This window comes from Moschus berezovskii, chromosome 18, assembly GCF_049115385.1.
Source record: "Moschus berezovskii isolate FMDL1 chromosome 18, NW_MosBer_1.0, whole genome shotgun sequence".
Taxonomy (NCBI): Eukaryota; Metazoa; Chordata; class Mammalia; order Artiodactyla; family Moschidae; genus Moschus; species Moschus berezovskii.
The window spans coordinates 77,946,565-77,968,297 of record NC_142477.1 but is presented as its reverse complement, the minus strand read 5'-3'; the positions used below and the strand labels follow the sequence as shown (position 1 = coordinate 77,968,297).

General features: G+C 46.3%; 1 protein-coding gene across 17 annotated transcripts in view; it reads left to right on the top strand.

The window, feature by feature from the left end:
* The window catches only part of LOC129560656 (ankyrin repeat domain-containing protein 26-like), a 91,923-nt gene that overhangs the window by 54,453 nt on the left and 15,737 nt on the right, over window positions 1-21,733 (top strand). For 11 of the 17 annotated variants that reach the window (XR_016035246.1, XR_016035258.1, XR_016035245.1 and 8 more), the window contains 4 exons: window positions 13,224-13,293; window positions 16,286-16,438; window positions 18,646-18,819; window positions 19,925-20,050. The gene's annotated coding sequence lies outside the window, so the exon portion shown is untranslated. Of the gene's footprint in view, window positions 1-5,957; window positions 6,223-8,601; window positions 9,528-9,674; window positions 9,940-11,207; window positions 11,242-13,223; window positions 13,294-16,281; window positions 16,439-18,645; window positions 18,820-19,924; window positions 20,051-21,733 lie in introns of those variants that run through there. The other 6 variants (XR_016035262.1, XR_016035253.1, XR_016035254.1 and 3 more) reach the window with 6 other exon arrangements.

Below are 21,733 nucleotides of genomic sequence, written 5' to 3'. Positions count from 1 at the left end.
AGAGCTCTTTCAAATCCTGCAAGATGATACTGTGAAAGTGCTGCAGTCAATATGCCAGGAAATTTGGAAAACTCAGCAGTGGCCACAGGACTGGAAAAGGACAGTTTTCATTCCAATCCCAAAGAAAGGCAATAGCAAAGAATGCTCAAACTACCACACAGTTGCAGTCATCTCACACGGACGGGGAGCCTGGTGGGCTTCCGTCTATGGGGTCACACAGAGTTGGACACGACTGAAGTGACTTAGCAGCAGCAGCAGCACACGCTAGTGAATTCATGCTCAAAATTCTCCAAGCCAGGCTTAAGCAAAACATGAACTGTGAACTTCCAGATGTTCAAGCTGGTTTTAGAAAAGGCAGAGGAACCAGAGACCAAATTGCCAACATCTGCTGGATTATGGAAAAAGCAAGAGAGTTACAGAAAAACATCTATTTCTCCTTTCTTGACCATGCCAAAGCCTTTGACTGTGTGGAACACAATAAACTGTGGGAAATTCTGAAAGAGATGGGAATACCAGATCACCTGACCTCCCTCTTGAGAAATCTGTATGCAGGTCAGGAAGCAACAGTTAGAACTGGACATGGAACAAGAGACAGGATCCAAATAGGAAAAGGAGTACATCAAGGCTGTATATTGTCACCCTGCTTACTTAACTTCTATGCAGAGGACATCATGAGGAACGCTGGGCTGCATGAAGCACAAGCTGGAATCAAGATTGCCGTGAGAAATATCAATAACCTCAGATATGCAGATGGCACCACCCTTATGGCAGACAGTGAAGAGGAAGTAAAAACCCTCTTGATGAAAGTGAAAGACGAGAGTGAAAAAGTTGGCTTAAAGCTCAACATTCAGAAAACTAAAATCATGGCATCTGGTCCCATCACTTCATGGGAAATAGATGGAGAAACAGAGGAACAGTGTCAGACTGTATTTTGGGGGGCTCCAAAAGTACCGCAGATGCTGATTGCAGCCATGAAATTAAAAGCCGCTTACTACTTGGAACGAAAGCTATGACCAACCAAGGTAGCATATTAAAAAGCGGAGACATTACTGTGCCAACCAAGGTCCATCTAGTCAAGGCTATGGGTTTTCCAGTGGTCATGTATGGATGTGAGATTTGGACTATGAAGCAAGCTGATCACCAAAGATTTGAAGCTTTTGAACTGTGGTGTTGGAGAAGACTCTTGAAAGAGTCCTGTGGATTGCAGGGACATCCAACCAGTCCATCCTAAAGGAGATCAATCCTGGGTGTTCATTGGAAGGACTGGTGCTAAAGCCGGAACTCTAATACTTTGACCACCTCATGCGAAGAATTGACTCACTGGAAAGACTCTGATGCTGGGAGGGATTGGGGGCAGGAAGCAAGGGGACGACAGAGAATGAGATGGTTGGATGGCATCACCGACGCGACGGACATGAGTTTGAGTGAACTCCGGGAGTTGGTGATAGACAGGGAGGCCTGGCGTGCTGTGATTCATGGGGTCGGAAAGAGTCGGACACGACTGAGCGACTGAACTGAACTGAACTGAGCGAATGAACTGACTGATATCTGCTTTTACACTACACCCGCAGAGCTGAGTTGTTGCAACAAAAACCACGTGGCTGACAAAGCCTAAAATATCTACTGTATGACCTTACAGAGAAAGTTTGCTGTGCCCTGCTGTAGCCTGTGGCAAGAACACTGAATTTTTTCCTAAATATGTATAAACCATTTGTACACTAAATAGTATATGTCGGAAGATAGTGAAGGACAGGGAAGCCTGGCGAGCTGCAGTTCACGGGGTCACAAAGGGTCGGACACAACTTAGCGAATGAACGCCGCCACCACCACCACCAGATACATCTGCAGTTAAGCCTAAAACGGAACTCATGGCTTAGGGTATTTAGTCTCTTTCGCAGCGGCCAAAATGTCTTGTATATTTTAAAGTATTTATCCAGAAGTGCCCCTTGATAGCATTTTACCGCCTGTACATAATAGTATGAATACTTTAAAAATAAATTTAATATTCTACACTTCTAAAATATAATATTTCAAAATGTTTTCCTATAAGAGACTTAGAATATATTTCCATTAAGTCTCCCTCTTTCCCTCTATTCCAGGCACTGAACAGTTTTGAGGAAAAATCAGTTTGGTGGTAGGAAGTCACAGGCAGGAGACTTACCACTTTAAAGATTAGTTCAGTCAGTTCAGTTCAATTCAGTCGCTCAGTCGTGTCCGATTCTTTGTGACCTCATGAATCACAGCACGCCAGGCCTCCCTGTCCATCACCAACTCCCGGAGTTCACTCAAACTCATGTCCATCGAGTCGGTGATGCCATCCAGCCATGTCATTCTCTGTTGTCCCTGTCTTGTCCCACCCCCAATCCCTCCCAGCATCAGAGTCTTTTCCAGTGAGTCAGCTCGTCGCATGAGGTGGCCAAAGTATTGGAGTTTCAGCTTTAGCATCAGTCCTTCCAATGAACACCCAGGATTGATCTCCTTTTGAATGGACTGGTTGGATCTCCTTGCAGTCCAAGGGATTCTCAAGAGTCTTCTCCAGCACCACAGTTCAAAAGCATCAATTCTTCGGCGATCAGCTTTCTTCACAGTCCAACTCTCACATCCATACATGACCACGGGAAAAACCATAGCCTTGACTAGATGGACCTTGGTTGGCAAAGTAATGTCTCTGCTTTTTAATATGCTATCTAGGTTGGTCATAACTTTCCTTCCAAGGAGTAAGTGTCTTTTAATTTCCTGGCTGCAATCAGCATCTGCAGTGATTTTGGAGCCCAAAAAAATAACGTCTGACACTGTTTCCACTGTTTCCCCATCTATTTCCCATGAAGTGATGGGACCAGATGCCATGATCTTTGTTTTCTGAATGTTGAGCTTCAAGCCAACATTTGCACTCTCCTCTTTCACTTTCATCAAGAGGCTTTTTAGTTCTTCTTCACTTCCTACCATAAGGGTGGTGTCATCTGCATATCTGAGGTTACTGATATTTCTCCCGGCAATCTTGATTCCAGCTTGTGCTTCATCCAGCCCAGCGTTCCCCATGATATAGTCTGCATATAAAGATTAGTAGCAGGAAAGAAGAAAAGATTAGTAGTACATCCTATATAGAGAATTATTTGCTGTCATTAATGTTGGAAGAGCAAAACATACTTGTTTCCTTATGATCCTTTCAGAAACAATGGTGATTCCTTTTGGTAATGTCTGGTAATGGGGAAACACTCTTATCGGAAAATGAAGCTAAAATCATAAGTTAATATGATGTTGTTATTCTATTTTTGTATGTTTCTGAATCAAGATTAGATAAACAACAGATGGGCTGCCTTCTGTGGGTGCAAATAGGAATAATGGGTTTTTTGTTTGTTTTCTACACAAACAATTTTTTTAAAATTGTAGAAATGGCTCTAATGTGAACTTGACAGTCTTATCTAAGCTCCTTCTATCACCGTAACACATTTCTATTATTGAAACACAGGTTCTAGTATCAAAATTCCTTGGGACATAGATCTTTGGATTAGATGGATGAAAGAGAAAAAAACGAAGGGGGAAACTTTAGGAAAGGAAACATGTTCTTTGGATAATCAGTGTGTTGAAAAGACAAAATGATGATGCTAATACAGAATACAAGAACAGTTCTTTTTTAAACCTCAGCAATTATGTACTTGCAACAACAGATAATGAAATTTTTCTTTGTGCATGGCCTTCTAGGAAGAGGCTTAACTTTATTTTCTCATTAATCTTCACAGCCACCTGTGAGGTAGATATTACTGTATTTAACATATTATTCCCTGTATTTCACATGAGGAAACTGAGACTCAAAGTGTTACAGACAGGACTTTAAACCCCATGTTTTTAATAAATACGTTACATGTGCATAGCTTTCTAGAAATAATTTCAACAAACTTTGAAATATGTAACTCTTTCATAAAATGCTTTGAGCCTCTTGCTGCTGCTGCTAAGTCGCTTCAGTCGTGTCCGACTCTGTGCGACCCCATAGACGGCAGCCTACCAGGCTCCCCCGTCCCTGGGATTCTCCAGGCAAGAACACTGGAGTGGATTGCCATTTCCTTCTCCCATGCATGAAAGGTGAAAGTGAAGTCGCTCAGTCGTGTCCGACTCTTCACGACCCCATGGACTGCAGCTTACCAGGCTCCTCTGTCCGTGGGATTTTCCAGGCAAGAGTACTGGAGTGGGTTGCCATGGCCTTCTCCATTTGAGCCTCTTGCTGCTGCTAAGTCACTTCAGTCGTGTCCGACTCTGTGCGACCCCATAGACGGAAGCCCACCAGGCTCCCCCGTCCCTGGGATTCTCCAGGCAAGAACACTGGAGTGGGTTGCCATTTCCTTCTCCAATGTGTGAAAGTGAAAAGTGAAAGTGAAGTCAGTCAGTCGTGTCTGACCCTTAGCGACCCCACAGACTGCAGCCTACCAGTTTGAGCCTCTTAGAAGCCCCTAAATAAAGAGAAGGAACTACTTTAAAAGAAAAAAAAAAGCCTAAGTACTTGGAAAATTACTGTTACTCAAATAACACATAAGGTGAAACATATTCTATGAATAAACTTTACTGATTTTAAACTGTAAAATATACATTATTCTGAAAACTCAAGCTATATTTCACGACCTACTCTTTTCAGGCATTAAATAGTACTTTCTCTAGAATTATTTAAGAGACATTGTTTAAAAAGTGTTCTTGCAAAAAACAGTTGGTGTCAAGTGTTTTAAAATCCAAGCTGTGAATTCCTGTTTTCAGCAAGGACATTCATTTAAATATTTTAAAATACTTTACACAAGCCCACTTTTCTTCAAATCAGGGACTTAAATACATGCAATTTACTTTAAACCCAGCTGGGTATTTTGAAACGAAAGGAGTCTTTTGGGCCTAGAAAAGAAAACAGCAGTCTCAAAGACCCTTGCTGAATCACCTTACTTCAGAAAAAACAAAACAGAACTTTAGGTCCCACCCTGATGGCTCCAGGCCGGTTGCATTGCTCTGGGACTTATCACCCCCTGTCTAGAAACCTTCCACCCCCTACACCTGCCCTGAAGACTTATCACCCCCTGCCCGAAAACTTTCCACTCCCTATACCTGCCCAAAAGACTTATCATCCCCTGCCCAACTACAAATGCCATCTCAACTGAAGAATACCCAAACCATCCCGCCTGATTATCGTTTTCCTTATCGCTTCCACAAACCTCCCTATAAATATGGAGCCTCCCTGATCCCTCTCGGCGCTCAGCCTGGTCGTTAGGCCAACTGTTGCCCCCTCCTTGCCTGAATAAAGGTAGCCTGCTTCTGTTGAGGTCGTCTTTCCTTTTTCTGCTTCGCCTGAACTATACCTCACAGAAAGAATGTGATCAACTACCTGAAACATTTTCAAATATTGGAAAGTTTCATTAAAATGAGAAATGACTACAGAGAAACTGCACTGATATTCACGGGAACATATATTCACATGTTATGTTCTGCAGGATACCTAAGGAGGCTACCTCAAGGATAACATCATTGCTAAATACATTTTAAAAACCTGTCACTAGGAATTACCATCAAAATGTGACAAGCATTCTTTTAGGCACACTCCGTAATAGTAAATCTTATTCAATTATGTATGGCTATTACTTCAAATAGGAATTCAATAGCTCTAGTGCACAGTTTACAAGTCTGTATAAAATTCCTCTGAAGTTAAATCCTGAATGAAAACTCATATTAAAATTCTAGTGTTTGAATTTCATTAATATGAGGTACCGAGAGCAGTCAAATTTATAGAGAAATAAAGTAGAACAATGGTTGCCAAAGTCCAGGAGACAGGGAGGAATGGAGAATTGCAGAATTTCAGTTTGGAAGGATGAAATTTCTCCGTCTTTACTTCAAAGATACCATGACAGAGGATTTTTACAGGATGATATTCCGACTCTTTCAAAGAGCAAATAGTCCTTATTCATTGTAAAAACTGTTTCAACCAACAGGAGGAAAAGACCTTACTTTATGAAGCTATTATATCCTTGACACCAAAAAGGAAAAATACATGGCAAGAAAAGAAAAACTATTAATATCACAGTCTGTATCTCTCATGAGTATAGACACAACAATCTGACCTAAAACATAAGAACTGGAATGTGAGATATGAACTTGGCCCCGCCTGCAGCAACAGGATTTCTACAAAGAATACATGAGAGAATGTACACACAATTAGAGCTAACAGAAGAGTTCAGCAGGGACGCTCTTTATAAGGTCAGTATATAAAAATCAGTGGCATTCTTGTAGACCAGCAATAACCAACTGAAAAATGTAACAGAGAAAAGATCTCATTCACAATTGAAACAAAAACTGTAAGGAACAAATTAATGAATACATACATAAAGAAACAAAAAGATACTAAAACTCAGTATCACAAAGACAGAGATTTTCCTTGGATTCATTTAAAACCTAAAACCATTTCAACAAAATACAAACTGTTTCTCAGGAAGAAATTATTCTAAAATTCAAACAGAAGAGTGCCAGAACAGTTGAAATGATTTTGAAGAAGCATAAGGTAGAGGAAATGTGGGATTGAAACAAGGTTGTTCCAACAGAGCAGTAAATCAGAGAGCCTGAAAATGGAACTTGTATATTACAGCAATGCATTACTATTCAGATGGGCTATTTGATACATGGTGCAAAAAGCACCGTTCGTATGAAAAACTAAAATTGTTCCCCATAACATAGATAAAAATGAATTTCAAGAGATTAGAGCCATGAATTAAAAAATCAAATTTAAAAAACTGCTGGAAAAAAACGGCAGACCGTTTTTATGATTTTCAGAGGTAGGGAGGGATTTCTTGAAACACAAAAGGCAAAGAAAACACAAAGTGAAAAGAGAAGCTACAGGGCAGGATAAGATATCTGCGAGGCAAGTAACTGACAAAGAATTAAAACAAGAGTAACAACCAAAGGCAAATAACCTGACAGAGCAGTGGACAAAAGGCAACAAATTGGCAAATCACAGAAGAGAAACCCCAAACAGCCAAGAAACATATGAAAACACTGAGGCGTAAGGGAAATAAACATCAAAATCAAGACAGGCTTGAGGTATTGTTTCAGAGGTTGACAGAAACCTAAAAGCCTGAGAACACCAAGACGGGGCGAAATGGGGAATTCCAACTCTATCCTGCGAGTGTGAATTGAAGTAACCACTTGAGTTGCAGATGCCTGTATGTTAAAGTGCCACGACTACACTTTTGGGTATCCACCCCATGAACATCCTTGGTCATGTACAAGGAAGATAGGTATCACAAGAGTGAAACACTTGGAAACTCGATGTCCATCAGAAAAATAATGAGTCAATGATTTAAAGTATATGTGTATATTAAATCTCTCTACTGCAGTTAAAATAAACAAGTTAGTGGTACACATAGTGCCATGTATATTCTCAATAACTTAAACATGGCATTTTAAAGTTTGGTGCTGAATGGTTTAAAACAAAGTGTATGTGTGTGTGTGTGTGTGTCAATAACAGTAACAGCAGCAACAATAAATGAAAAAATGAGTCTGAATACTAACATTCGAGCACTTTATACAGAAGGCACACTTCTAACTGCATGTAGATGCCTAAAGACGGTCCTAGGAGACAGATTCTACTACTATTTCTACCTAACATGATTACTCTTTTATGACTATGAGATTCCATTACTCATTCTACAGATGAGGAATTGAAGTGGAAAGAGGTGACGTTGATCTAAAGCTATAAAACTAGGAAATAATAAGAGTCAGATATGAAGCCAGGATTCCTGACCCAAACTTTATAGCTTAATAACTATGTTATAGTTATTATACCATTTTTGATTCTTTTTAGGATGTTGGAAATCCAACATTATTTCTGTAAGTTGGAAATAAAAAATACTTACAGAACGTATGACTGTAAAGAAATGAATACACACACAGATTTTTGTATAGCTCAAGCTGGTTTCAAAGATGCTAAAAGAGTCTTAGGAATGTCCTGAAAATAGTGGCGTCCCGACTACTCTAATTTACTAATTGACATGTTTGAGGTCTGGTATTTTTGAGATCATTATTTCAGAGCCACACATTATTTCTTTTATAGTCCTAAGATAATATCTATTTGGAATCCTAGAAACCTTACATGGAGAAGCATATGCTGTAATTCAGTCATCTCTTTCTCTCTCATCAGAGGCAAAATTTGATTACTTAGCTTCAGGCCTGAAAACTCATATTCAGTGTTTTTAATAAGCAATTCTATCAAGAAATGAAATAAAATTTCGATTATTCATTTTTTCTGGTCTCTCAATTATAGGTTGGTTTTTTAAAAACCAGTGGCTAATATTTATAATATTATTTGTGTAATAATAGTATAATAAAAATGTAATTTTGTGTAGAATTATTTATGCCAGAAAATAAAAAAGGAAATGGCATTTTCAGTCATCAAGTATTTACGAGAATTGACTTTGTGCTAATCACACACTCCTTGTTTCCAGTAAAACTGGAACATTTCTTAAAAATGACTTTTCTTCTCAATCTACACATTCCCATTCTCAATGCCATCATCTACTAACCTATAGAACATGCTTTGAAAAAAGAAGAAAAAGCTGTTCTAGCGTTTAAAGAGTTCACTGTCTGTTAGGGGAAAGAGACAAGTGAACGGCAGTTATCTATAACGCATAAGTACTTTAATAAAGTGTGCAAGTCACTTAACATTTCTAAGCGTCAGATGAGATGGATGTTTAAGAACTCTAAATTATAGAGGGAAGTTGACTAAACCATCTCTAAGGTCCTCTCTGGGAGGGATTGGGGGCAGGAGGAGAAGGGGACGACAGAGGATGAGATGGCTGGATGGCATCACCGACGCGATGGACATGAGTTTGAGTGAACTCAGGGAGTTGGTGATGGACAGGGAGGCCTGGCGTGCTGTGATTCATGGGGTCGCAAGGAGTCGGACACGACTGAACTGAACTGAACTGAAGGTCCTCTCTAGATCTTAAATTCTATGATTATCCGATCTCTTTAAATTAAAAGGTAAATCACAACATATTCAGTATGCAAAAAAGAAAAACTAAGACCAACTAAAAGATGAAACTGTACAAATGCACTCTAATTTTTTTTTCAAAACTGTTAAAACTCCCGTTCTAAATATCAAGTAAAATTCCCACAGACACTCTCTTTTAATCAACATCTTTCCCTCAGACCTGCAGACTTCTAAGTAATCAACAAGCAACTACTTTGTGATAACAGAAGTAAAGTGCTTAAAAGCCCATGGCTTGGACTCACGAAAGTGATCTTTTAAAAGGAAGATGTTAACAGAAACGTGTATATGACATTCTTACTACGATACATTTGTTCATTCACTTGACTTCAAAATTTTAATGTTCAGGTTTTTCATGAAGAGTTAAAAAAAACAACAACAAAAGAAACAGCTAAGATTAGCTCTTTTCACTGCTAAACATTCTGAAATTTAGAACAAGGTTTCTCTTCCCAGATATGGACATGGAACGTGATAACTCTCTGCAGCTTTCTGGTATCCACGTTGTTTCCCAGATGCCACGGTAAGCTTGCTCATAAACGTAGCATCCAATTACAACCAAGAGTGGTACGAGACACAGAGTGCTGACAACATCAATCCGGATTATAAACTTCACCGGTTTATCCTGGTTCTGCTTTTCTAATGGAATCTCAACTTGCACTCTGTTTAGGGATATAATGCCGACCGCAAGGAGTGAAACCCCAACTACCACATATAGGCAGAGGGGTGCAAGAACAAAATACCTCAAGGCATCAACATCGTAGAGGCCAGCAAAACACACGCCACTGATACTGTCACCTTCCTTGTTATTCACTGCTAAAAGGATGATGGTCAGCGTTCCAGGGATGCCTCACACACTGGCGTGAAACAGCAAGGCTTTCTTCTCAATAGCTTCACTACCCCACTTTGGCACAGCTGCCAAGAACCACGTGATGGTAAGAATCACCCACCAAGTGCTGCCAACCATAGTATAAAAAGATAGAGTATCATAAAAAGCATGATCCAGGCTTTGCTATGAGATCCTTGGGTCACTGTGGAAGCCTTATACTGTGCAGGGCTGGGTGCAGGGCTGGATGCATTGCAGGCGACTCGGTCCTCAAGCAAAAACCCAATAAAGAAGATTAATGACACCATCATGTAGCAGACAGCATAAAACATAATGAGTCTTTCAGGATAACGGAATCTTATCACATCAGTCAAAAAAGTTAAAAAAGGAAACAACGTGGCAGAGAGGCAGATGATTGAAAACAGTCCTGTGACAATCCCAAGCAAATGAAAGCTCTTCTCTCCTAAAGTACATATTTGGACAAGGAGGTGAACAGTCACGCACGTGCAAAAAGGAAAAGCCAAGATCAGGATCAATTTTCAACTCTCGGGGACACCAAAAGCCATAGTCCCTTCTGATCTGCCCCTGAGGCTCCTTCAGTAGGATTGCCAGCTAAATTCAGTCCACCAGCTGAGGATACGGCTCATCACAATCTGGGAACCTAAAAACACAAGAGAAGAATCACTTACTTATTGGGAACCTAATGATTTGGATTTCCACATTTAGCACTTCCACCCAGTTGACCCCCCCTTTAACCGTTTGCCCTCCTCCACCTCCCTTTCAAGAGATTATTCTTTCTAAACCTAGACTCAGTCCATCTTTCATACTTCTATTGCATCTGGAAATAGGGCCAGGAAGACTTTGTTTCCTATGTTTCACCATGCTCTGAAGTTCAGTGCCTGTAGACCAAGCTTCCCTGAGATAGGGCATTTTCATCCTGAACTGAATTAGGGCGTTTTCATCCTGAACTGAAGAGCCAGAGACGTAAGACACTTGCATTCTCTGTTCAGTGCTCCAGGCGATGGGGGCCAGAAACACTGTGCTGTTTCAGTGTGCTATTGTCAGCTTATAGTGCTGATTCTGTTAATGGTATGATGCCGTTTTCTATCAGTCTCCTAAAGTTTGGTTAGGATTATGGTCATTGTCAACAGCAGTTCTTTCTTCTTCTTTTGTTTTGCATTTGATGACTATAAAGGAGAGGAGTGGTTCTTAGGCATTAGTGGCCTGCTAGTATAGTACAATCACTATTCCCTCTAGTGTGATCTCCAGGTATGGTCCGAAAGGAATACTTTTAAGCAGAGCATCAGTCTTGAGGTTTTAATAGTCTGCGTTTTTCTTTTGTTGATTTAAAACGTGTCTTACTTTTTCCTTTAATAGAGGATGAGAGTTCTGAAGAAGACTCTTGAAGCAGGTAGGATTTTATGGGTGTTTTAAAATTGTGTGTTTAAGTAAGGGAACGCGGAGAAGAGAAACTCATGTTTGTTGAGCGTTCTGCTCTGGGTTAGATACTGCATTCCGTGCTTAACATTTGTGACCTCACAGAGTCATCACAGCAGCTTTGTAAAGTAGCTGTGTCCTACTGAAAGCTTGTTGTTGAAAGAAAAGACACGGGGTTCTTGGCCTCCCTCCGGAGGAGGAGAATTCAATCCGGAGCCAGAGACGAGGCTTGATTGCTCAGAGCTTTTGTGTAATAAATTTTATTAAAGTATAAAGGAGATAGATGGAGAAAGCTTCTGACAGAGGCATCAGATGGGGGCAGAAAGAGTACCCCGCTGCCAGTTTTCAGCTGGGTGTTATATAGTCACTAGCAGTCTGTTAATGAAAGAAAGGAATGATTTAAAACTCAGAAAGGCACCAGGCCCCTCACCCATAAGATGCATTTTGGGATAATCTTGACACCAGACGATTCATCCCGGGCCATAAAATGATTAACTTGAATCTTGGAGAAGGGCAGATTACCATAGACATAGTTGTTTCGTTTACATAGATTAGGGGAACGATATCTGAGTATAACATACTGGTTTGTCGAGTAGGTTCTGAGCTATTTGGCGAAACTTGAAGACAGAGCCTGGGGTAAATGCGTAGTACATTGACATAGCTTAAGACCAACATTTCTATAAGAAAAATGCATTGGTTAACTCAAGGTTTGGGAATAGTTAACTTCAGGTGAAACCAGGGGTCATTATGGCAACACAGTATTTTAAGAGAAACCTCCTTTTAAATTTGTCTAGAAAAGAAAAAATATCGCTAGTTTGTTTCCTCCTGCCGCTTAAGAGAGAGAAAGATGTCTGACACTTGCGGGCTGTTTCCTCTGTTTGGAGACCCCTGGCCTTCCTACCTGTTACCCTCTCACTGCTGCTGCTGCTAAGTCGCTTCAGTCGTGTCCGACTCTGTGCGACCCCATAGACGGCAGCCCACCAGGCTGCACCGTCCCTGGGATTCTCCAGGCAAGAACACTGGAGTGGGTTGCCATTTCCTTCTCCAATTACCCTCTCACTACTGTTACTTAATTAGCCAACTGTGGTTCAGTTGGAGGTTGATGAATTGACCCATGATTCCATTGTTAAAATGAGTTGACCTGTGATTTGACTGTTGGCCTGCTTGGCTCCCAGGTCCACTCTCATGTCCCTCAGCAGAGACTGAGAAATACTGTGTAGCATATAAGTTAAACGTATAAATTAGTTCTTTGATTTCTGTACATTTTAAGTTTCAGACATTGCCAAGAATCCTGTACTGTTCAGAGTAAAGGGGAGGGGTGGGGCCATGAAGGACCAAGACTGCCATTTTTGACGGATGCCGTTTATTTCGTCTCTGAACTAGGGACAGAGAATGGATAAGGAACAGCATATCTTTCCACTTTAAGTCATCAGGTTTATTCCAGTTTGGGCAAACAAGAGTTATGTCAATCCACCAATTCGATTTTCAGTTCAGAACTAGATATTTCCATAGTTGGGAGAGATGGAAGCAGAAATAGGTAATTAAAAACCTTTTAGAGACTTCCCTGGGATTGCAGTGGTTAAGATGGGTAATAAGACTTCTCCTTCCAGTGTAGGCAGGGTGGGTTCGTTCCCTATTCCGGAAGCTAAGATCCCACATGCCTCAGGGTCTGAAAGCCAAAACATAAAATAGAATCAACATTGGAACAAATTCAAGAAAGACTTTAGAAGTGGTCCACATCAAAAAATCTAGAGACCAAGTTTTAATTATGTCAAGAAACTTCATTTAATACGCAGACAGCCAAACTTTGACTTGTGTTTTTCTTGTTTTTTTTTTTATTTATTTATTTTAATTGGAGGCTAATTACTTTACAATATTGTATTGGTTATCACTTGTGTTTTTTTGTTTAAAGAGATGAACTCACTCATTTTTGTTGTATATGTTTTTGCTCTAAAGGTTTTCTAGCAAACCTGATGTTGATTCATGGCCTACATCAGATGATGAAGACTTCGATTTGGAAACCAAGGTAAAGTGCTCTCTTCTGTAATTAGTTTCCCTGCTCTGAATTAAGTTTCATATAACATTTACTCCTCATATTCGGCAGTGGTGTCCCTCTTACTGTTGTATGTTTGTAATGGAAAGTTGGTGAGAGCAAACCAGTTTATAAAACTATGACTAGTTGATTTTTTTCTTCTTTGTACTTTAGTAAATACTGAAAAGTGAAAGTGAAGTCTATCAGTCGTATCCGACTCTTTGCGACCCCATAGACGGCGGCCCGCCAGGCTTCCCTGTCCTTCACCAACTCTCAGAGCTTGCTGAAACTCATGTGCATTGCGTCGGTGACGCCATCTAACCATCTCATCCTCCGTCGTCCCCTTCTCCTCCTGCCTTCAATCTTTCCCTGCATCAGGGTCTTTTCCAGTAAGTCAGTTCTTCACATCAGGTGGCCAAATTCCTGGAGCTTCAGCTTCAGCATCAGTCCTTCCAATGACTATTCAGGACTGGTTTCCTTTAGGATGGACTGGTTGGATCTCCTTGCAGTCCAAGGGACTCTCAAGAATCTTCTCCAACACCACAGTTCAAAAGCATCTGTTCTTTGGCACTCAACTTTCTTTATGGTCCAACTCTCACATCCATACCTGACTGCTGGAAAAACTGTAGCTTTGACTAGATGGACCTTTGTCAGCTTTGTAACATGCTGTCTAGGTTGGTCATAACTTTTCTCCCAAGGAGCAAGCATCTTTTAATTTGATGGCTGCGGTCACCATCTGCAGTGATTTTGGAGCCCAAGAAAATAAAGTCTGTCACTGTTTCCATTGTTTCCCCACCTATTTGCCATGAAGTGATGGGACCAGATGCCGTGATCTTAGTTTTTTGAATGTTGAGCTCTAAGCCAACTTTTTCACTCTCCTCTTTCACTTTCATCAGGAGGCTGTTTCTTCCCTCTTCTCTTTCTGCCGTAAGGGTGGTGTCATCTGCATATGTGAGGTTATTGATATTTCTCCTGGCAATCTTGATTCCAGCTTGTGCTTCATGCAGCCTGGCATTTCGTGTGACGTACTCTGCATATAAGTTAAATAAGCAGGGTGACAATATACAACCTTGACGTACTCCTTTCCCAATTTGGAACCATCTTGTCTGAATGCTCATCTTTTACAAGATGGCTGGGCGGATTCCAGTTTGGGGCTCCCACAGGAGCTGCAAAGAACATTCCTAGGCAGGTCTTTGTGTGGATGTAGGTTTTCGTGTCACGGGATAAATGCCCAGGAGAGCAATTGGTCTGTACAGCAGTTGCATGTCTAGTTTTATCTGAAATTGCCCAGCTGTTTTCCAGAGCGGCTACTAACAGTTTATGTTCCCACCAGCAGTGTATGCTAGGTCCAGTTGCCCCACATCCTTGTCCACACTTGGTGTTTTCACTCTTATTTTGGCCACTCCAGTAGGTGAGTGACACTGAGTCAGAACAGCTAGAGGGGGCTCTACTTGGCTATTCCCTTCCCCTGGCTGATTCTGGTAAAGAAGGAGGTTTCCCTTGAGGGCAGAGAGAAGAATGCTCTGTGTACTTCAAACCAGTCGCAGTCCTAGTCTGCTCAGGCTCCATACAGAATGCCACAAGCAGGCGGCTTAAACTACAGGAGTTTGTTGTCCTAAGGTTCTCAAGGCGGGGCTGGCTTGGTTCTCGTGAGGCTCTTCCAGGCTTGTGGGGAGCCCCCTCTCACTGTGTCTCCTTATAAAGTCACTGTCCCAATGGATTAGGACCCCACCTTGTGAGCACATTTAACCTTAATTACTTGCTGCAAGCCTTGTCTCCAGACATGGGGACTTTGTGGACCCGGTTCTGCCCACAGCGGCCACTCTGTGTAGGCCTCCAGCCTTTGACTCCTGGTGAGCTGTGACGCTCTTCGCCTGTTTTTCTTTCTGGTTTTCAGAGCATTGGTTTGCCCTGTGACTTCAGTTCTCTGGTGGATCTCAGAAGAACTGTTGACTCTCAGTTACTCAGCTTTTTGTCTCTTCTTCTTGGGAGGGTGGGAGGGACAACTTCCAAGCTCTTTCCAGGCCAGAGCGGAAATGGTGTTTTGTTTTTCACGTGGGTTTCTGCACGTTCACTGTCAGGACATAGAAGCATAGTAGATTTTCACCTGTGGACCTTGTGTCCTTGCTGAGTTCCCACTCGTTCTGGGAGTGCTTTTGTCGCCTCTGGCTTCTCAGACACCTGCTGTACCCTGGAGAGACCCGCAGTTCCCATCTGCCTCTTCCCACCGCTGCCTGCCTCCCCGAGCCTGGCTGATATGGTGGGAACACCCACCCTGGGGCGACAGTGATGCATCCGCCTAGCTGTGCGTGAACCCTGCTCTGAGGCACAGAGGGCTTCAGACCCTCAGCCTCCGGAGCAATTCTAGGGAAAAGCAGAGGAGCAAAACATGGTTTGTGTGAAGGCGTGTGACGCACAGTTGGAGATAATGAACTTTGTTGTGTCTCCTGCCGGCTGCTATTTATCCCAGGCTGCACTGCTAGGGTCCAGCATCCACTGTCTGGCAAGTGGGTCATTTCATCAGTGTGCTGTGTTTACTGACAGTGATCAGATTTTTTGAAGAGAATCACGTGCCTCAGGTGTAGCCAGGGTTTTGTGGTTTCTTTTCCTTCCACTTGTGTAAGATAATGTCATAAATAACCGTGGGAGAAACGAGAAAATCATGCTAGTTCTCCCGAGCGATGATGGGATGTTGATGGGGTGCGAGCACGTCTGGTGCCCAGCATTTGTTTCTTGGGGGATGGATCGTAGTTCATCCTCCGCCCGGTGGCCTGAGAGCCCATCACTCTGGGGACTCTGAGCAAGCGCCTCACCCACTAGTTGCTAATAGCAGCCCCACCCCCAGCTGTGATGACCAAAACGGTCTCCAAAGATTGGCAAGCATCCCCTGGGGAGAAGAGTGACCCTGGTTGAGGACCCCCGGACGTCTGCTGGCTTAAAAGTAATTTATCTACCCATGTTTTCTCCCTTTTCATTCCGGAGTCAGAAGTGTAGGAGTGAACTGTCCCAGCTCCACCACAGGGTCCTACAGCTCGGAGAGGAGGCCTCTACCCACCAGGCCCAAAGCGAGAAGAATCAGCTCACCATCCAGGTGCTGACACACGGACTGGAAGAGGCCATGCTCCGGGAGGAGCTGCAGGTAAATGACGGGTCGGGCAGGGAGGGGTGGGCAGCCTGGCCCACAACAGACCAGGGACAGCCCTGACGTGCCTGGAGGTAAAGCGAGGGGCTTCACAAGCAAGCCCTGCAAAATGTGTGAACTTTAGCAGATTTTGCAAAGCCTCAGGCCCCCTGGTGGAATCAGACATGGGGTGTGCTTGGAGGGCCAGGGTCTGCAGGGGGAAGGGACTGTGAGAGAGGGTCTCTACGCCTCGTGTCTCTGCTCAGCCTGGTCCCAGGTTCCCCACATGGCCCTGGTCTGACCCCTGGACTTAGCTTGTGCACACCTAGTGTGAGAGGTCACTTGTCAGATGGCCTGGGTTGCAGAAGGGTCTGTCTGCATGTGGGACTCCTCCCTGTCCAGGGTCTTAGGAGGGGCTGGCAGACCCCTGTGGGCCCAGCCCGCTCCTGTCAGCAGGCACTTTCTCCAAGGTGTCTGTGTACTGGGGGCTCCCTTCCCTGTTTGTAGTGCAAACTTGAGAAATTGCCGGACTGGTTTGAGCCTTTGAGGTGAAGAAGACAGATCCACCCGTGGGCAGAAGGGCTGGGCTGCTGGAGGCGTCCATGCCTGCTGGGGTGGGGGGATGCCCAGCACTCAGCCACTGTCAAGGGCAGCAGCAGCTGCTGTGATGCAGCTGGCATCACCTTTGGTGAGTTAGATGAGGACCCCCCGAAACACGCCTGGATGAAAGTATGCAGAGGGAAGTAAGGCCGTCGTCTGAGGGGCTCACTGCCCTACCCCAGCACCCAGAACACGGAGTTCCTGGCTTCTTGGCTGCAGGGACCCCGCTTCTCTTCTGGGGACGTCCTGCCTTCTCACGTGGCGGTCGAGCAGGGCTCTCCGGAGCGGGCCCACCCTCCACCCACACCTTGCTTTACAAGGAGGGCCTCAGGGGCACTCAGCTGGGCCGTGCTGAGGAGAGTGGATGGCGAGGCCTGTGGTCAGGCTTCAGGGCTCAGCACAGCATTGGCTGCAGGAGGCGGCAAGGCGCCCAGGCAGGTGTGCGGGACTCAGACATGGGCTGGAGTGACTGCATAGTGATCATCCGAAGCTCTAAAGCCACGGGGAGGAGGCTGCGTCTGGTGGAGGGTGTGTGAAAACCTTCCTCCCCTCTCTTCATCCCAGGAGGGTGGCGGCTGCTCTGCTGAACCTGTGTGTGTGGAGAGCCTCTGGGGGTCTGTCCGGGGAAACTGCCCGGGGTGGCCCCTCAGACAGGCGGTGACACAGGGCAGTGAGGGAGTGGGGCTGTGGCTCACGGTTTCACCCATGCCCAGGGTGGCCAGCGCCCTCTTCTCCGGCCTGCCCTCAGCAGGGCCCTGGTGGAGCCGCTGCCTCTCCCGTCCACAGTGTCTCAGAGGGCAGTTCTGTGTGCTCCAGACGAGGCCGCTGGAGCCCGTGGTGTAAACAAACGGTGTTTAGATGACCTCCCAGGGGCTCCATTCAAGGAAAGCGGCCAGGCTCTGGACAGCCTGGTGCCAGTGATCTCGTGGGTTCTGTGCCCAGGGAGCAGGTGGCCCAGTCTGTCCACATACACGCCCCGCCAGACACTGTGCAACCATCTCCAGGGCCCTGGCCACAGCCCGTCTCAGGAGCGTGAGCTCTACCTTTAGAGGGAGGCTGCCGTTTGCAGCTGGTGTGGGTCCCATTATTGCAGGAATTAAACCCAGCAAAGAACCCAGGAGGTAAACAGGACAGAATAACTTGACCCTCCCAGGATCCGGCGCGAGGTCACAGGGAGGGCTGCAGGCAGGCCCTCCAGGCCTTCCCTGAGGCGCTTCCTCAGGGTGCAGACGCGCCAGCTGAATGGACTTGTGTCAGTCCCTCAGTCCTGTCTGATTCTTTGCGACCCCATGGACTTTAGCCCGTCAAGCTCTTTTGTCCGTGGGATTCTTTGGGAAGAATGCTGGAGTGGGTTGCCATGCCCTTCTCTGGGGGATCTTCCCAACTCAGGGACCAAATCCACGTATCTGGTGTCTCGTGCATTGCAGGCGGATTCTTTAGTGTCCGAACTACCAGGAAATGGAGTGTGGGCATCAGAGAAATGGACTCTTTAGAGATTGGGGGCTTTGCTGGACACTCCCTTCTCTTGTGGGGTGGCCTACCAGGTAGAGATGCAGTTTTCTGTGTCTGGCGGTGACCCTGTAGCTCTGGGCAGTCACCCCACAACCGCTGTACCTTTTCCCCAGCAGCTGTATGGAGCCACCCAGAGGCTGCGGCTGGCCCAGTCCCAGAACGCCCAGCGGGTGCGGCAGCTGTGGCAGGAGGTGGCACAGCTCGTGCCTGCAGGCCACGTGGCCGAGCTGCACCAGCTGCTGGAAGGGGAACAGCGGGCGGCACGGCGGCTCTAGGAGGAGGCCCGGGTGAGTGGGGACCGGGATCGGGGGCCAGCTGGGAGTGACGGGGAGGGCGAGTAGGCTCTCTGGTGCCAAGGGGAGGATGGCCCGACAGCCCTCTCCCCACGTGGGATGTTTCTGGAAGCCACGGGACCCGGCTTCCGCTGGGAGCTGGTGGGCATTGAGCGGCCGACCCTGAAGTCCCCCAGCCTGTTTTCTGGGCTGCGTGTGAAGGGCCACAAGAGAGGCCTGGGCAGAGATAGCCCTTCAGGAGTGCAGGCAGGGGCAAAGGTCCTGAGGTGGGCTGTGCTTGGCATGTTTAAAAGCAGCAAGGGGTGGTGGGGGGGTGCTGGTTGCACAAGAGATCAGCACAGTGACAGCACGGGCTTGGGGAGCCCTGCTGTGTGCCAGGCTCACATGTGGAAGCAGAGTTGCTGCCTTAAAAGGGCAGCAGAACAGTGGCTCAGAGCGTGCACTAGGGGACTGGATCCTGGCTCCGCCACCTGAGCTGAGTGATTTAACTGAGTGAATGATTTAACTCTGTGCTTCCGTTTCTTTCAACCTCTGGAGGCAGTGGTTCCCACCTCAGAGCAGTCTCTCAGGCATCACTGAGTCAGCACCTCAAAGTGCGAGCCTGGGGAAGCACATTTGGGTCCTCAGAGTTCATGGGTCAGTGGGAGGGTGAGGAAGGGCAGAGGGCCAGGTGCCTTTGTGAGGAAGGAATTTGTGCAAGATTGGGAAGGTGGGTAAAATCTAACATTTCTAAAACACATTCTAACGAAGAACAGCCTTATAGCAGTCGCAAACACGTTGTGCTGGAGAGACATTTAAGCTCGGACAGATTATTGGCAAAGGAAGTTTAGTCAGAGATCCTCTAGAAAGACTAGCATGTTTGGGGAAAGTCCACTTTGAGTCATTTAGGATTAAAATCCTAGGACAAAGAGTCTCTTCTCTGCTCACACTACAGTGAGAAATGCAGCTTTGTGGCTTGTCAGACATTTCTAACCATCCCTCCCTGTGGATGAAAGGTTAGCCAGATGCTCAGATTTTGTACACTTTGCTGATTTCCATTCTAAAGTAAATAAGCCTGAGATGATTCTTTTTAACATGTACCGGTGTTGATCTCTAACAGCCACTTGTTCAGGAAGCGCATGAAACACAGCTGAAAGCAACAGAAGAGCGGGTGGAGGAGGTGGAGACGCGTGTGAAGAACAGGGAAGCGCTCCTCTGAGAGCAGGCGGGAGAGCTGAAGGAACGGGTGAGTCAGGGACGCCGCCTGTGGGCGTCCGGGCAGCTGATGAGGGAGACAGGCCCCAGGAGAAGCCTGTGTCCTGGGGAAGTGCTGAGGAGGGGAGAGGAGGGCAGGGAGAGAGGGGAGAGCCGGGAGAGAGAGGCCTTGCTGTCCTCTGAGGTCTGCTTGGTGCTTCAGGAAGTGAAATGTGAGCATCTGTGGAAATGACTTCTCTTCCGCAGTGACCGAATGTGTTTTATCTGCAGCGCCCTGAGCCGCGGGGCCCCAGTTCGAGTCCCTCCGTGCAGGCTGCCCGCTCCAGACCCCCACTCCCCAGCTGTGTAGCCCCTGCCCTGCCGGCACTGCCGCCCTCCAACCTTTTCAGTCCCCAGGTCCTCACTTTCCTTCCCAGCCGTCAAACTCTTGGTGACCCCCCTACCTCCCAAGTCACTGTTGGCCAAATCTCAACCCCAAGTAAATCTTGAGGCTCCTACTTGCGGCGGGGGTGGGGGGTTGCGGGTAGGGGTGGACTGTCCCAATCGCCGCCTTTCCCCCACACCCCTCTCTGGGGGGCCCTTGCGCTCTGCCTCTGACCCCCAGCCCTTCTCCCCTCCTCTCAGTTGTGACTTGGGCTTGTGTCCCCGTAAGACCAGAAGGTCCCAGAGAAATGGCTGTGTCCTCAGCTCCCGCCGCCCCCTCTCCGGTCTCCTCGGCAGCGCCTTCCGGAGCCCTGGCCTTCCCAGTGAGTTCTCTGCTGCCTTGACGGGCGCCCCTTCTGACCTGTCTGCTCCCAGCCGCCCACCCACCCAGGGGCCCGTCTCACTCTTCAGCGCGGCCCTTGGTGCGGAGCAGAGCTCCCATCGCCCGCCCCGCGCCCCGCCTTTTGGGTCCTGGCAGCTGGGCACAGCAGTCATCCTTAGATACGTTGGAGCTGCCGGCCTTCCTCAGAGTAGACAGCGGCTTCTCCGGTGGCCTGGAGATTCTGCAGGACCTGGTCCCCTCCCCTCGGCCTCTTGCCCAGCCGGCATGGCGGCTCTGCCTTCCTCACGGGCCTCCTGGCCGTTCCTGCTACCTCCGCATGTGCCGGCCTCTGCCTGGGAGGTTTGCGCCAGGCAGCCTCCCCGACGTCCCCCATGCTTCTTTCAGGTCTCTCTGTTCACCTCAGGTTCAGCCGTGTGTCCCCCGCTTGGGTTCTTTGTTCACACGCCAGCAGACACTGCGTGCTCTGCTGGCTTCTCCCGTTAGAACACGTGCCTGTGGGAGCAGGGCCGTGGCCGGGCAGCACTTGGCCCGCAGCGCTGCTCAGTAGCTACTTGTGTGAGTGAACTCAGCGCGGACTTTCAAAGCCCAAAGCCGGGACCCTGTGTCTTTGCATCTTGACTGGTGTATCCCGTGTCCCCATCGCTGAAGCCCCTGTCGGTGTTGTGTGGGTGGCACCCAAGGTGCCTTGGTGCGTCCTGGCTGACATGGTGGGCCTGCAGAGCACACTGAGAGAAGCCAAACCTTTTGGGTACTCTTGGCAGTTTCCTCGTTGTCTTTTGGAGGCCTCCAGATTTGGGTCGTCTTGTCTTCATTTCGTGGTAAATCAGTGTGTACAAAGGTGGCTTGAGTTTTCTCTACCACATAGTTCGTCAGTTTCCTCTCTCGTGCCAGGATAACAAAGCCTGTCATTACATCCAACATGTCTCTGATTTGTAAGGTTCCCCGAAC